We start from the raw sequence: 14,545 nt of genomic DNA on the forward strand, positions 1-14,545 counted from the left end.
CATCTGAAAATCAACTATATGTCATTATTTAGTGACTACAATTCTGAGATCATCCCACTGATTTGCCAGGGGGAGCAGAGGAACAGGCAGAAAATATGAGCCAATTATCTGGACATTCTGCAAAAATCTGTACAGTTGAGAGGTATGATTATGCATACAGTTTACTACCACTCCCAGGATTTGAACCATGGCTATGTCTGCTAAAAAATACAACAATGTAAGTTTCATCAGAGTGTGCTATTTGGATATTGCTGTCTATCTCCTCAGTGTTTTCTGTCTAAGTCTCTCTTGGTTGTACAATCTGATCTTGTACTTACAGCAGTCTTATACAGACATTCCTAGACATTTTCTTATGAGCACAGTGTGGATAACAATGGTTAACACTACATTACTATTCAGAGAATGCAACAATAAATGCCATACAATACCAGAGTAAACACAACCAGTCCAGGATTTAGAACTTTATTGCCAGGCAGTTACAGTTTTATTTAAATATGACCTATATGGGACTATTACTGTTATATTGTCTGTTTTATTCAGTACAACCCATACACAATTTTTATACTGTCAGGTAATTTTCTACTACTTTATATTTAATTGGTATGGCTATTACAAGCAGGATTGTTACTCACCAGCCTCACAACACAGCCTTTGCAACCTACTGGCATGGACTTCCTAATTCACAGTTGGCTCAGCTGTAGCTGTAAAGGAAATAGAGAAATATTTAGGCATACCTATTCTTCATATACACAGGCTGGACATTAGTAAACAGTTATTAGTATGAGTACTTACACACTGCTGGGACATTACCCCTAAGCCTTGCTTCTTGGCCCCCTCATCCAAGAGCTCCCTCTTTCTCCACTTCAAGTCAGCATAGTGGTGCCGGACCTGCTTGCCAGTCTGAGGGATACCAGTGGCACTGGTGAGATCATAGGCGAGATGGTCCCAGGCTTCTGCTTTATATTGGAGTCTTGGTATTGGACCTGCAGCAGTCTCTCATCATGTTTTTGTAGCAGGGGTCCTACCATGACTTTGAACTCCTGCATGGCCCAGCACTGCGTACGGAACCGCATGCCCTCACCAACTCCTGCCATACTGCCTAAAGTGGAAAGCTGCAACCAGTTATGAGCTGTATTCCCACCTGTTCCCACCTGTGGTGTTTAAATATGGCTGATTTATCACCCTTTGCCATGACTGGATGGTTTTGAATATGCTGAGCTAAGCTAAGCTACGGACAAACCTGCTGAGCTAAGGTTGGCAGTGCTTAAAGGGGCAGGTTCAGCACAGCTTACAAATGGGCAAATCCACTTAGCTAGGCTACTTATTGCTTAGCATTCATATTTACACAATGCTTACATCTGGTAAGCAGAGTTGTGCAATGCTTAGCATTGCTTATTTTTTTATTTTATACACTATCTGCTGTATGGGATTGATTCATTATTCATTACATATTATAAATTTGTTTACTGTCCCTGACATCCTCCAATGTGCTTTCATTACATTTATTCATGTGTGACTATACTGTATAGGGCACTTGTGTTTATATGGGGGTTTCACAACTTTATTAAACTGACACCTCACATCTGGACCTACTACAGTACTCTGGTTAACAAATATATGTTATTTAGTTGCTAATTATAAAAAACAATGTTTATGTACTGCTTTCACATGTAAAATGTAAACTGGTTACAGTGGGGATCAAACCAGGAATGGCTGCTTGTAAAGCATATACTCTAACAACTACAACATTGCAATACTGCTTTTGCTGAATGTCTCTTGCTATTTAACTTCTTGTGCTGTTTAAGCTGGACTAAGCATAGCTAAGCAATGGGCATACCTGCGCAGCTACACTTAAACTTTATTGCATCTTTAAAAAAAATTATTTGTTGTGTTATTTTATTTGTACCCTTCAGGATATCCACGCTAATGCTGAACCTGTTATTCTATCAACTTTCTGCTTTGTGGGACGATTGTCCCTTTTGGCTTTGTCCATATTCCTTATTCTGACATGTTTTGGATGGTGTGAACTATGTGCTTATGCTACATGTGTTATTCTAACAACATTTGTCTTGGTAGGGGCAATTGTCCCTTATGGCTTTGACCAGATTTTTTATCCTGACGGGTTGGGAGTGTTACGAGCGTTCTCGCTCATTTTAAATTGCCGAAAGGCAATTCTGGAGTGCAGGGGGCATGTATATTGTGAGAATTCTGCTCTCAGACACATCCCCTGTGGTCGTACATGGGACTGTGTCTGTTTTACAGCACGGCAGCGCACCTTCATACATATGCATGGTGTGCTGCCGTGCTGAACAGGAATGGTCCCTGCAATGCAGGAATAACTTATTCCTGCATGGCTGCTTGCTGAATCCCAGGGTATGTCTTCTTTTGAAAATTAACATCACTGTGTAATAGTTCCTTTCATAGCCATAACTAGGGCAGGAGAAAGGGAGTGACTGTCCCAGGTGCAGCTGTCAGGGGTCGTAATTAACAGGTGATGACGGTGCAGCAATGCAGTATCAGCATTGTTTTATGAAATTGTGGGGATACTGTGGCTCCTAAATGAATGACACTACTGCATTTACATCTCTGTAGAAGCACTGAAGAGCTTAGTATGAGGTTAGTGTAGGAGGTGGTAGTAACTGTTGCAAGCAACTTGTTGCAATTTTCTCCAAGCAGCTTGTTACAGTTGTAGTACAGGGGTCATTGCCAGATGGGCTAGCTACTGTTCTGGAACCTTCCTTTTCAGATGGGTAATTCTGCATGCTGTAGACAGTAGAGCTGTGCCATAGATGCACTGTCCATGCCTATACCATCATCACCTAAAAACCCACACATTTTACTGTAATATATCATGTGCATGCAATCTGTACGTGCAAAAAGGATTTTATTTGCAACTAAGAACTTTATTATTTTGCTGCTGTTGCTGTTGTTGTTTCTGTTGTTTAAAGTACCTCTTTATTCAAATGGTATAGTTAATCTACCTGTTTCCAAATCACAATTTTTTGACTCAGTGTTTTCTGAAAGGTAAATATGCCAACTCCACAGTCAAACTACCTTAATACCCACCACCCACACAAAAAAAGCACATTGCCATGTCACATAATACAATATAGTAAGCTGAAACTCACAGAAATATTACATTTTCAGCCTAAATCAGCACATCAGAAAACCCACCGATGAACTGTGGCAAGATGAATGATACCTTCTTAGAGAACTGTGGTCTAAAATTATAGGTAGTTTTTATTATTAAATATTTTTTCCTGGACTCAACACAAATATTTTTAACAGTAGAAGCATGTTTAAATTATTTTTTGTTGTTGTTTGTTTGCTGAATAGATTTTTTAAGTGGTGCAAATTACAGTTTAACACTAATAAATTATTTATTTGTTCAATCAAATAGTAAGACAATGTCTATTTTAGAAGTAGCATATACTGCTTTGTATTTCTGTCTCACACAGCAGATCATGATGTCCCAAATGCAGCATTTCTGTTTATATACTGACAGTACTATAGTATTTCTGCCAGCTGCTCCTCGCAGGAATCTCAGATACATGTGCCACAGAAAGAAGTACCTTTCTTCAAGACCTCACTAAACATAGCCAACTTCTTCCCGATTGCCCTGCTGAGGTTTAAAATGATTTATTGTCACTGCAAAAGATAACACGGACATTACATTGTCTTATATCAGACTTCTTTAACTTAAAATACATTTAAACATTGTCACATATTACTTAAGAGAATTTACAGCTGCATTCTGAGAAAAAGGACAACAAGGAATCAAGAAATGACTAAGTGGCTGCTTTGAAATAAAGGCTAGGATTTACTGAGTAAGAAAACCACAAACCATCTCCTGGGATAAGTGTAGTAAAAACAGATCACACTTTATGGTGACAAAGCTCAAATTAATGCAGAAAACTAAAGTCTGAGAAGGGAAACAGTTGCCTACATCTCTTAAAAATAGTGCATTGGCAACATTTGTCAAAAGACATAAAAAAGGCATGCAGAGGGAAATTGCTGGTGTTCATCTCCACAGAAAATTACAAAGAAAAGAAACACCACATGAAGAAAATATACACACAAACAAACAAACAAAGGAAAGATTACTCCAATCACAACCCTCTACATAAGCAGTGTAATTCACAATCTGATAAAATGAGTAACAAGAAATGAAATATGTCACAATCAAAGTAACGTGAATTTAAAGAGACAGCAATGTAAATAATTTCAAAAGCAAAGTCAGGGTTCAGGCATCTTCCAAGGTAAAATGCAGTATGTGTAGAAGTTCTATATATTAATCTGTAAGAATTATAATACTCAGAAACTGTGGGTCATTCAGGGTTTTCATTCAATGTAAACAATTACTATAAAAGTGGCAACCACAAGGCTGGCAAATAAATGTAAAGCGAAGTGTGGGAATCAGACTGTGCAGAAAACACAAAATGGTGAAGACAAAAGTTTACTTTGCATCCTGGTAGACAGTCTATTAAAGACACAAAGCAGTGGTAAAAAGAAAAGTACCATGAATGGTCATAAAAATGTCTAACATCTGGAGAGGGATACACACATTGAAAGTTCTCCCGTTAGTACAATATGTTAAGCAGAAGCAGAGGTTTACACATGCCCATGATGCAAGCAGCATTTATGATAGAACCACAATAATAAAGGAAAAAAAATAAACTGGTGAGCCACTGTCATACTTTTTGCATGCAACAGAAGGGAAATCCTTCTCAATAGCATGCACTCTTGTAGAGCCTACTTACAGCAGAAACACAAGGAACATTACAGTTATCATTTTTTTTTTCTAAATGCACTCTCCTCATGTTCAACAACAGCTTTGTATATTCTGCTCTGCAGTATTTTAGGGAACTTCTTACTTCTCCAAAGCTATGTGACTGTGAAGGTGGTATATATACATGTTTCGAGGGAGCAGACAACTTGCTTCCTTGTGTGATTTACACAGGCGTTTACCCCCCTGCAAAAATACTTACTTCAGTCTGTGCCACTGTTCGTGTATGTAATAGTCACTCTTCAGGGATTTGTGAGGGAGGAAATGAAGCTTAAATGTTTTTCTCTTCTATAGTACAGAGTGCACTTATATCATGTTCCCCATTCCTGTTAGTATTAGTGACAGGATTCCCAGCACTTATATCATGTTCCCCATTCCTGTTAGTATTAGTGAGAGGATTCCCAGCACTTATATCATGTTCCGCATTCCTGTTAGTATTAGTGAGAAGATTCCCAGCACTTATATCATGTTCCCCATTCCTGTTAGTATTAGTGAGAAGATTCCCAGCACTTATATCATGTTCCCCATTCCTGTTAGTATTACAGAGAAGATTCCCAGCACTTATATCATGTTCCCCATTCCTGTTAGTATTAGTGAGAGGATGCCCAGCACTTATATCATGTTCCCCATTCCTGTTAGTATTAGTGAGAAGATTCCCAGCACTTTCCATATCTTGTTCCTCATTCCTGTTAGTATTAGTGAGAAGATTCCCAGCACTTATATCATGTTCCCCATTCCTGTTAGTATTAGTGAGAAGATTCCCAGCACTTTCCATATCTTGTTCCCCATTCCTGTTAGTATTAGTGAGAAGATTCCCAGCACTTATATCATGTTCCCCATCCCTGTTAGTATTAGTGAGAGGATTCCCAGCATTTATATCATGTTCCCCATTCCTCTTAGTAGTAGTGAGAAGATTCCCAGCACTTATATCATGTTCCCCATTCCTGTTAGTATTAGTGAGAAGATTCCCAGCACTTTCCATTTCTTGTTCCCCATTCCTGTTAGTATTAGTGAGAAGATTCCCAGCACTTATATCATGTTCCCCATTCCTGTTAGTATTAGTGAGAAGATTCCCAGCACTTTCCATATCTTGTTCCCCATTCCTATTAGTATTAGTGAGAAGATTCACAGCACTTATATCATGTTCCCCATTCCTGTTAGTATTAGTGAGAAGATTCACAGCACTTATATCATGTTCCCCATCCCTGTTAGTATTAGTGAGAAAATTCCCAGCACTTATATCATGTTCCGCATTCCTGTTAGTAGTAGTGAGAAGATTCGCAGCACTTATATCATGTTCCCCATTCCTGTTAGTATTAGTGAGAAGATTCCCAGCACTTTCCATATCTTGTTCCCCATTCCTGTTAGTATTAGTGAGAAGATTCCCAGCACTTATATCATGTTCCCCATTCCTGTTAGTATTAGTGAGAAGATTCCCAGCACTTTCCATATCCTGTTCCCCATTCCTGTTAGTATTAGTGAGAACATTCCCAGCACTTATATCATGTTCCCCATCACTGTCAGTATTAGTGAAAAGATTCCCAGCACTTATATCATGTTCCCCATCCCTGTTAGTATTAGTGATAAGATTCCCAGCACTTATATCATGTTCCCCATCCCTGTTAGTATTAGTGAGAAGATTCCCAGCACTTATATCATGTTCCCCATCCCTGTTAGTATTAGTGAGAAGATTCCCATCACTTATATCATGTTCCCCATCCCTGTTAGTATTAGTGAGAAGATTCCCAGCACTTATATCATGTTCCCCATTCCTGTTAGTATTAGTGAGAAGATTCCCAGCACTTATATCATGTTCCCCATTCCTGTTAGTATTAGTGAGAAGATTCCCAGCACTTATATCATGTTCCCCATCCCTGTTAGTATTAGTGAGAAGTTTCCCAGCACTTATATCATGTTCCCCATCCCTGTTAGTATTAGTGAGAAGATTCCCAGCACTTATATCATGTTCCCCATCCCTGTTAGTATTAGTGGGAGGATTCCCAGCACTTATATCATGTTCCCCATCCCTGTTAGTATTAGTGGGAGGATTTCCAGCACTTATATCATGTTCCCCATCCCTGTTAGTATTAGTGAGAAGATTCCCAGCACTTATATCATGTTCCCCATTCCTGTTAGTATTAGTGAGAAGATTCCCAGCACTTATATCATGTTCCCCATCCCTGTTAGTATTAGTGAGAAGATTCCCAGCACTTATATCATGTTCCCCATCACTGTTAGTATTAGTGAGAAGATTCCCAGCACTTATATCATGTTCCCCATCCCTGTTAGTAATAGTGAGAAGATTCCCAGCACTTATATCATGTTCCCCATCCCTGTTAGTATTTGTGAGAAGATTCCCAGCACTTATATCATGTTCCACATCCCTGTTAGTATTAGTGAGAAGATTCCCAGCACTTATATCATGTTCCCCATCCCTGTTGGTATTAGTGAGAATATTCCCAGCACTTATATCATGTTCCCCATCCCTGTTAGTATTAGTGAGAAGATTCCCAGCACTTATATCATGTTCCCCATTCCTGTTAGTATTAGTGAGAAGATTCCCAGTACTTATATCATGTTCCCCATCCCTGTTAGTATTAGTGAGAAGATTCCCAGCACTTATATCATGTTCCCCATTCCTGTTAGTATTAGTGAGAAGATTCCCAGCACTTATATCATGTTCCCCATCCCTGTTAGTATTAGTGAGAATATTTCCAGCACTTATATCATGTTCCCCATCCCTGTTAGTATTAGTGAGGAGATTCCCAGCACTTATATCATGTTCCCCATCCCTGTTAGTATTAGTGAGGATATTCCCTAGCACTTATATCATGTTCCCCATTAATGTTAGTATTAGTGAGAAGATTCCCAGCACTTATATCATGTTCCCCATCCCTGTTAGTATTAGTGGGAGGATTCCCAGCACTTATATCATGTTCCCCATCCCTGTTAGTATTAGTGGTAGGATTTCCAGCACTTATATCATGTTCCCCATCCCTGTTAGTATTAGTGAGAAGATTCCCAGCACTTATATCATGTTCCCCATCCCTGTTAGTATTAGTGAGAAGATTCCCAGCACTTATATCATGTTCCCCATCCCTGTTAGTATTAGTGAGAAGATTCTCAGCACTTATATCATGTTCCCCATCCCTGTTAGTATTAGTGAGAAGATTCCCAGCACTTATATCATGTTCCCCATTCCTGTTAGTATTAGTGAGAAGATTCCCAGCACTTATATCATGTTCCCCATCCCTGTTAGTATTAGTGAGAAGATTCCCAGCACTTATATCATGTTCCCCATCCCTGTTAGTATTAGTGAGAAGATTCCCAGCACTTATATCATGTTCCCCATCCCTGTTAGTATTAGTGAGAAGATTCCCAGCACTTATATCATGTTCCCCATCCCTGTTAGTATTAGTGAGAAGATTCCCATCACTTATATCATGTTCCCCATCCATGTTAGTATTAGTGAGGAGATTCCCAGCACTTATATCATGTTCCCCATCCCTGTTAGTATTAGTGGGAGGATTCCCAGCACTTATATCATGTTCCCCATCCCTGTTAGTATTAGTGGGAGGATTTCCAGCACTTATATCATGTTCCCCATCCCTGTTAGTATTAGTGAGAAGATTCCCAGCACTTATATCATGTTCCCCATCCCTGTTAGTATTAGTGAGAAGATTCCCAGCACTTATATCATGTTCCCCATCCCTGTTAGTATTAGTGAGAAGATTCCCAGCACTTATATCATGTTCCCCATTCCTGTTAGTATTAGTGAGAAGATTCCCAGCACTTATATCATGTTCCCCATTCCTGTTAGTATTAGTGAGAAGATTCCCAGTACTTATATCATGTTCCCCATCCCTGTTAGTATTAGTGAGAAGATTCCCAGCACTTATATCATGTTCCCCATTCCTGTTAGTATTAGTGAGAAGATTCCCAGCACTTATATCATGTCCCCCATCCCTGTTAGTATTAGTGAGAAGATTTCCAGCACTTATATCATGTTCCCCATCCCTGTTAGTATTAGTGAGGAGATTCCCAGCACTTATATCATGTTCCCCATCCCTGTTAGTATTAGTGAGGATATTCCCTAGCACTTATATCATGTTCCCCATTCCTGTTAGTATTAGTGAGAAGATTCCCAGCACTTATATCATGTTCCCCATCCCTGTTAGTATTAGTGGGAGGATTCCCAGCACTTATATCATGTTCCCCATCCCTGTTAGTATTAGTGGGAGGATTTCCAGCACTTATATCATGTTCCCCATCCCTGTTAGTATTAGTGAGAAGATTCCCAGCACTTATATCATGTTCCCCATCCCTGTTAGTATTAGTGAGAAGATTCCCAGCACTTATATCATGTTCCCCATCCCTGTTAGTATTAATGAGAAGACTCCCAGCACTTATATCATGTTCCCCATTCCTGTTAGTATTAGTGAGAAGATTCCCAGCACTTATATCATGTTCCCCATTCCTGTTAGTATTAGTGAGAAGATTCCCAGCACTTATATCATGTTCCCCATCCCTGTTAGTATTAGTGAGAAGATTTCCAGCACTTATATCATGTTCCCCATCCCTGTTAGTATTAGTGAGAAGATTCCCAGCACTTATATCATGTTCCCCATCCCTGTTAGTATTAGTGAGAAGATTCCCAGCACTTATATCATGTTCCTCATCCCTGTTAGTATTAGTGAGAAGATTCCCAGCACTTATATCATGTTCCCCATCCCTGTTAGTATTAGTGAGAAGATTCCCAGCACTTGTATCATGTTCCCCATACCTGTTAGTATTAGTGAGAAGATTCCCAGCACTTATATCATGTTCCCCATCCCTGTTAGTATTAGTGAGAAGATTCCCAGCACTTATATCATGTCCCCCATTCCTGTTAGTATTAGTGAGAAGATTCCCAGCACTTATATCATGTTCTCCATCCCTGTTAGTATTAGTGAGAAGATTCCCAGCACTTATATCATGTTCCCCATCCCTGTTAGTATTAGTGAGGAGATTCCCAGCACTTATATCATGTTCCCCATCCCTGTTAGTATTAGTGAGGAGATTCCCAGCACTTATATCATGTTCCCCATTCCTGTTAGTATTAGTGAGAAGATTCCCAGCACTTATATCATGTTCCCCATCCCTGGTAGTATTAGTGGGAGGATTCCCAGCACTTATATCATGTTCCCCATCCCTGTTAGTATTAGTGGGAGGATTCCCAGCACTTATATCATGTTCCCCATCCATGTTAGTATTAGTGAGAAGATTCCCAGCACTTATATCATGTTCCCCATTCCTGTTAGTATTAGTGAGAAGATTCCCAGCACTTATATCATGTTCCCCATCCCTGTTAGTATTAGTGAGAAGATTCACAGCACTTATATCATGTTCCCCATTCCTGTTAGTATTAGTGAGAAGATTCCCAGCACTTATATCATGTTCCCCATCCCTGTTAGTATTAGTGAGAAGATTCACAGCACTTATATCATGTTCCCCATCCCTGTTAGTATTAGTGAGAAGATTCACAGCACTTATATCATGTTCTCCATCCCTGTTAGTATTAGTGAGAAGATTCACAGCACTTATATCATGTTCCCCATCCCTGTTAGTATTAGTGAGAAGATTCCCAGCACTTATATCATGTTCCCCATTCCTGTTAGTATTAGTGAGAAGATTCACAGCACTTATATCATGTTCCCCATCCCTGTTAGTATTAGTGAGAAGATTCCCAGCACTTATATCATGTCCCCCATTCCTGTTAGTATTAGTGAGAAGATTCCCAGCACTTATATCATGTTCCCCATCCCTGTTAGTATTAGTGAGAAGATTCCCAGCACTTATATCATGTTCCCCATCCCTGTTAGTATTAGTGAGGATATTCCCAGCATTTATATCATGTTCCCCATCCCTGTTAGTATTAGTGAGGAGATTCCCAGCACTTATATCATGTTCCCCATTCCTGTTAGTATTAGTGAGGAGATTCCCAGCACTTATATCATGTTCCCCATTCCTGTTAGTATTAGTGAGAAGATTCCCAGCACTTATATCATGTTCCCCATCCCTGTTAGTATTAGTGGGAGGATTCCCAGCACTTATATCATGTTCCCCTTTCCTGTTAGTATTAGTGAGAAGATTCCCAGCACTTATATCATGTTCCCCATCCCTGTTAGTATTAGTGAGAAGATTCCCAGCACTTATATCATGTTCCCCATCCCTTTTAGTATTAGTGAGAAGATTCACAGCACTTATATCATGTTCTCCATCCCTGTTAGTATTAGTGAGAAGATTTACAGCACTTATATCATGTTCCCCATCCCTGTTAGTATTAGTGAGAAGATTTCCAGCACTTATATCATGTTCCCCATTCCTGTTAGTATTAGTGAGAAGATTCACAGCACTTATATCATGTTCCCCATCCCTGTTAGTATTAGTGAGAAGATTCCCAGCACTTATATCATGTCCCCCATTCCTGTTAGTATTAGTGAGAAGATTCCCAGCACTTATATCATGTTCCCCATCCCTGTTAGTATTAGTGAGAAGATTCCCAGCACTTATATCATGTTCCCCATCCCTGTTAGTATTAGTGAGGAGATTCCCAGCACTTATATCATGTTCCCCATCCCTGTTAGTATTAGTGAGGAGATTCCCAGCACTTATATCATGTTCCCCATTCCTGTTAGTATTAGTGAGGAGATCCCCAGCACTTATATCATATTTCCCATTCCTGTTAGTATTAGTGAGAAGATTCCCAGCACTTATATCATGTTCCCCATCCCTGTTAGTATTAGTGGGAGGATTCCCAGCACTTATATCATGTTCCCCTTTCCTGTTAGTATTAGTGAGAAGATTCCCAGCACTTATATCATGTTCCCCATTCCTGTTAGTATTAGTGAGAAGATTCCCAGCACTTATATCATGTTCCCCATTCCTGTTAGTATTAGTGAGAAGATTCCCAGCACTTATATCATGTTCCCCATTCCTGTTAGGATTAGTGAGAAGATTCCCAGCACTTATATCATGTTCCCCATTCCTGTTAGTATTAGTGATGAGATTCCCAGCACTTATATCATGTTCCCCATTCCTGTTAGTATTAGTGAGAAGATTCCCAGCACTTACATCATGTTCCCCATTCCTGTTAGTATTAGTGAGAAGATTCCCAGCACATATCATGTTTCCCATTCCTGTTAGTAGTAGTGAGAAGATTCCCAGCACTTATATCATGTTCCCCATTCCTGTTAGTAGTAGTGAGAAGATTCCCAGCACTTATATCATGTTCCCCATTCCTGTTAGTATTAGTGAGAAGATTCCCAGCACTTATATCATGTTCCCCATTCCTGTTAGTATTAGTGAGAAGATTCACAGCACTTATATCATGTTTCCCATTCCTGTTAGTATTAGTGAGAAGATTCCCAGCACTTTCCATATCTTGTTCCCCATTCCTGTTAGTATTAGTGAGAAGATTCCCAGCACTTTCCATATCATGTTCTCCATTCCTATTTGTATTAGTGGGAGGATTCCCAGCTCTTCCCATATTATGTTCCCCATCCCTGTTAGTATTAGTGAGAGGATTGCCAGCTCTTCCCATATCATGTTCCCCATTCCTGTTAGTATTAGTGATAAGATTCCCAGCACTTATATCATGTTCCCCATTCCTGTTAGTATTAGTGAGAAGATTCCCAGCACTTATATCTTGTTACCCATCCCTGTTAGTATTAGTGAGAAGATTCCTAGCACTTATATCTTGTTCCCCATTCCTGTTAGCATTAGTGAGAAGATTCCCAGCTCTTCCCATATCATGTTCTCCATTCCTGTTAGTATTAGTGAGAGGATTGCCAGCTCTTCCCATATCATGTTCCCTATTCCTGTTAGTATTAACGAGAGGATTGCCAGCTCTTCCCATATGCTGTTCCCCATTCCTGCTAGTATTAGTGAGAAGATTCCCAGCTCTTCCCATATCCTGTTCCCAATCCCTGTTAGTATTAGTGAGAGGATTCCTAGCTCTTCCCATATCCTGTTTCCCATTCCTGTTAGTATTAGTGAGAAGATTCCCAGCTCTTTTCATGTCCACTCATATACTTTAAACTCCACTGTCTAGTCTTTTGGGATTTTCTCCAAACTTTTCCATCAGCCTAATGTCCTCTTTTCTGTATGTCTTCCAAAACTGCAAATAATACTAAACTTGTGCTACATTTTTAACTCTGTCAGTTTGAAAATATAATTTTTTTCTCCTAGCATCAGTTTCCATTTCCTGTTTTCCTCCCTTTTCTTTATTGTTGCCACCCAGCTTCTCACCACTGTGCATTGCCTGTGGCAATTTATCATCAATCTGCTCATGTATCTTATCAACTGCTACCTCCCCTATGTGGTCCTGACTTAGTCTTATTAACCTCTCCTATTTGGTCCTGACCCAGCCTTACTAACCTCTCCTACTTGGTCCTGGCCCAGTCTCACTAACCTTCCTACTTAGTCCTGACCCAGCCTTACTAACCTCTCCTACTTGGTCCTGACACAGTCTTACTAACCTCTACTACTTGGTACTGACCCAGTCTTACTAACCTCTCCTATTTAGTCCTGACCCAGTCTTACTAACCTCTAGTACTTGTTCCTGACCCAGCCTTACTAACATCTCCTACTTGGTTCTGACCCAGTCTCACTAACCTCTCCTACTTGGTCCTGACTCAGTCTTACTAACCTCTCCTATTTGGTTCTCACCCAGTCTTACCAACCTCTAGTACTTGGTCCTGACTCAGTCTTACTAACCTCTCCTACTTGGTCCTGACCCAGTCTTACTAACCTCTCTTACTTGGACCTGACTCAGTCTTGCTAACCTCTCCTACTTGGTCCTGACCCAGCTTTACTAACCTTTCCTGCTAGGTCCTGATCAGTCTTACTAACCTTGGACCTCACTCAGTCTTACTAACCTATCCTACTTGGTCCTGACCCAGTCTTATTAACCTCTCTTACATGGCCCGGACCCAGTCTTACTAACCTATTGTACTTAGTACTGACCCAGTCTTACTAAGCTGACCTACTTGGTCCTGACCCAGGTTTACTAACCTCTCATACTTGGTCCTGACCCAGTCTTACTAACCTCTCCTACTTGGTCCTGACCCAGTCTTACTAACCTCTCTTACTTGGACCTGACTCAGTCTTGCTAACCTCTCCTACTTGGTCCTGACCCAGTCTTACTAACCTCTCCTACTTGGTCTTGACCCAGGCTTACTAACCTCTCCTACTTGGTCCGGACACAGTCTTATTAACTTCTACTTAGTACTGACCCAGTCTCACTAACCTCTCCTACTTGTCCTGAACCAGTCTTACTAACCTCTCCTACTTAGTACTGAGCCAGCCTTACTAACCTCTCCTACTTAGTCCTGACTCAGTCTTACTAACCTCTCCTACTTGGTCTTGACCCAGGCTTACTAACCTCTCCTACTTGGTCCGGATGCAGTCTTACTAACTTCTTCTACTTAGTACTGATCCAGTCTTACTAACCTCTCCTATTTGGTCCTGACCCCGTCTTACTAACCTCTCCTACTTGGTCCTGACCCAGTCTTACTAACCTCTCCTACTTGGTCCTGACCCAGTTTTACTAACCTCTCTTACTTGGACCTGACTCAGTCTTACTAACCTCGCCTACTTGGTCCTGACCCAGTCTTACTAACCTCTCCTACTTAGTACTGACCCAGCCTTACTAACCTCTCCTACTTGGTCCTGACTCAGTCTTACTAACCTCTCCTACTTGGTCCGGACGCAGTCTTA

This window comes from Protopterus annectens, chromosome 14.part0 (genome assembly GCF_019279795.1).
Source record: "Protopterus annectens isolate FY-2018-M chromosome 14.part0, PAN1.0, whole genome shotgun sequence".
Lineage (NCBI taxonomy): Eukaryota > Metazoa > Chordata > Ceratodontiformes > Protopteridae > Protopterus > Protopterus annectens.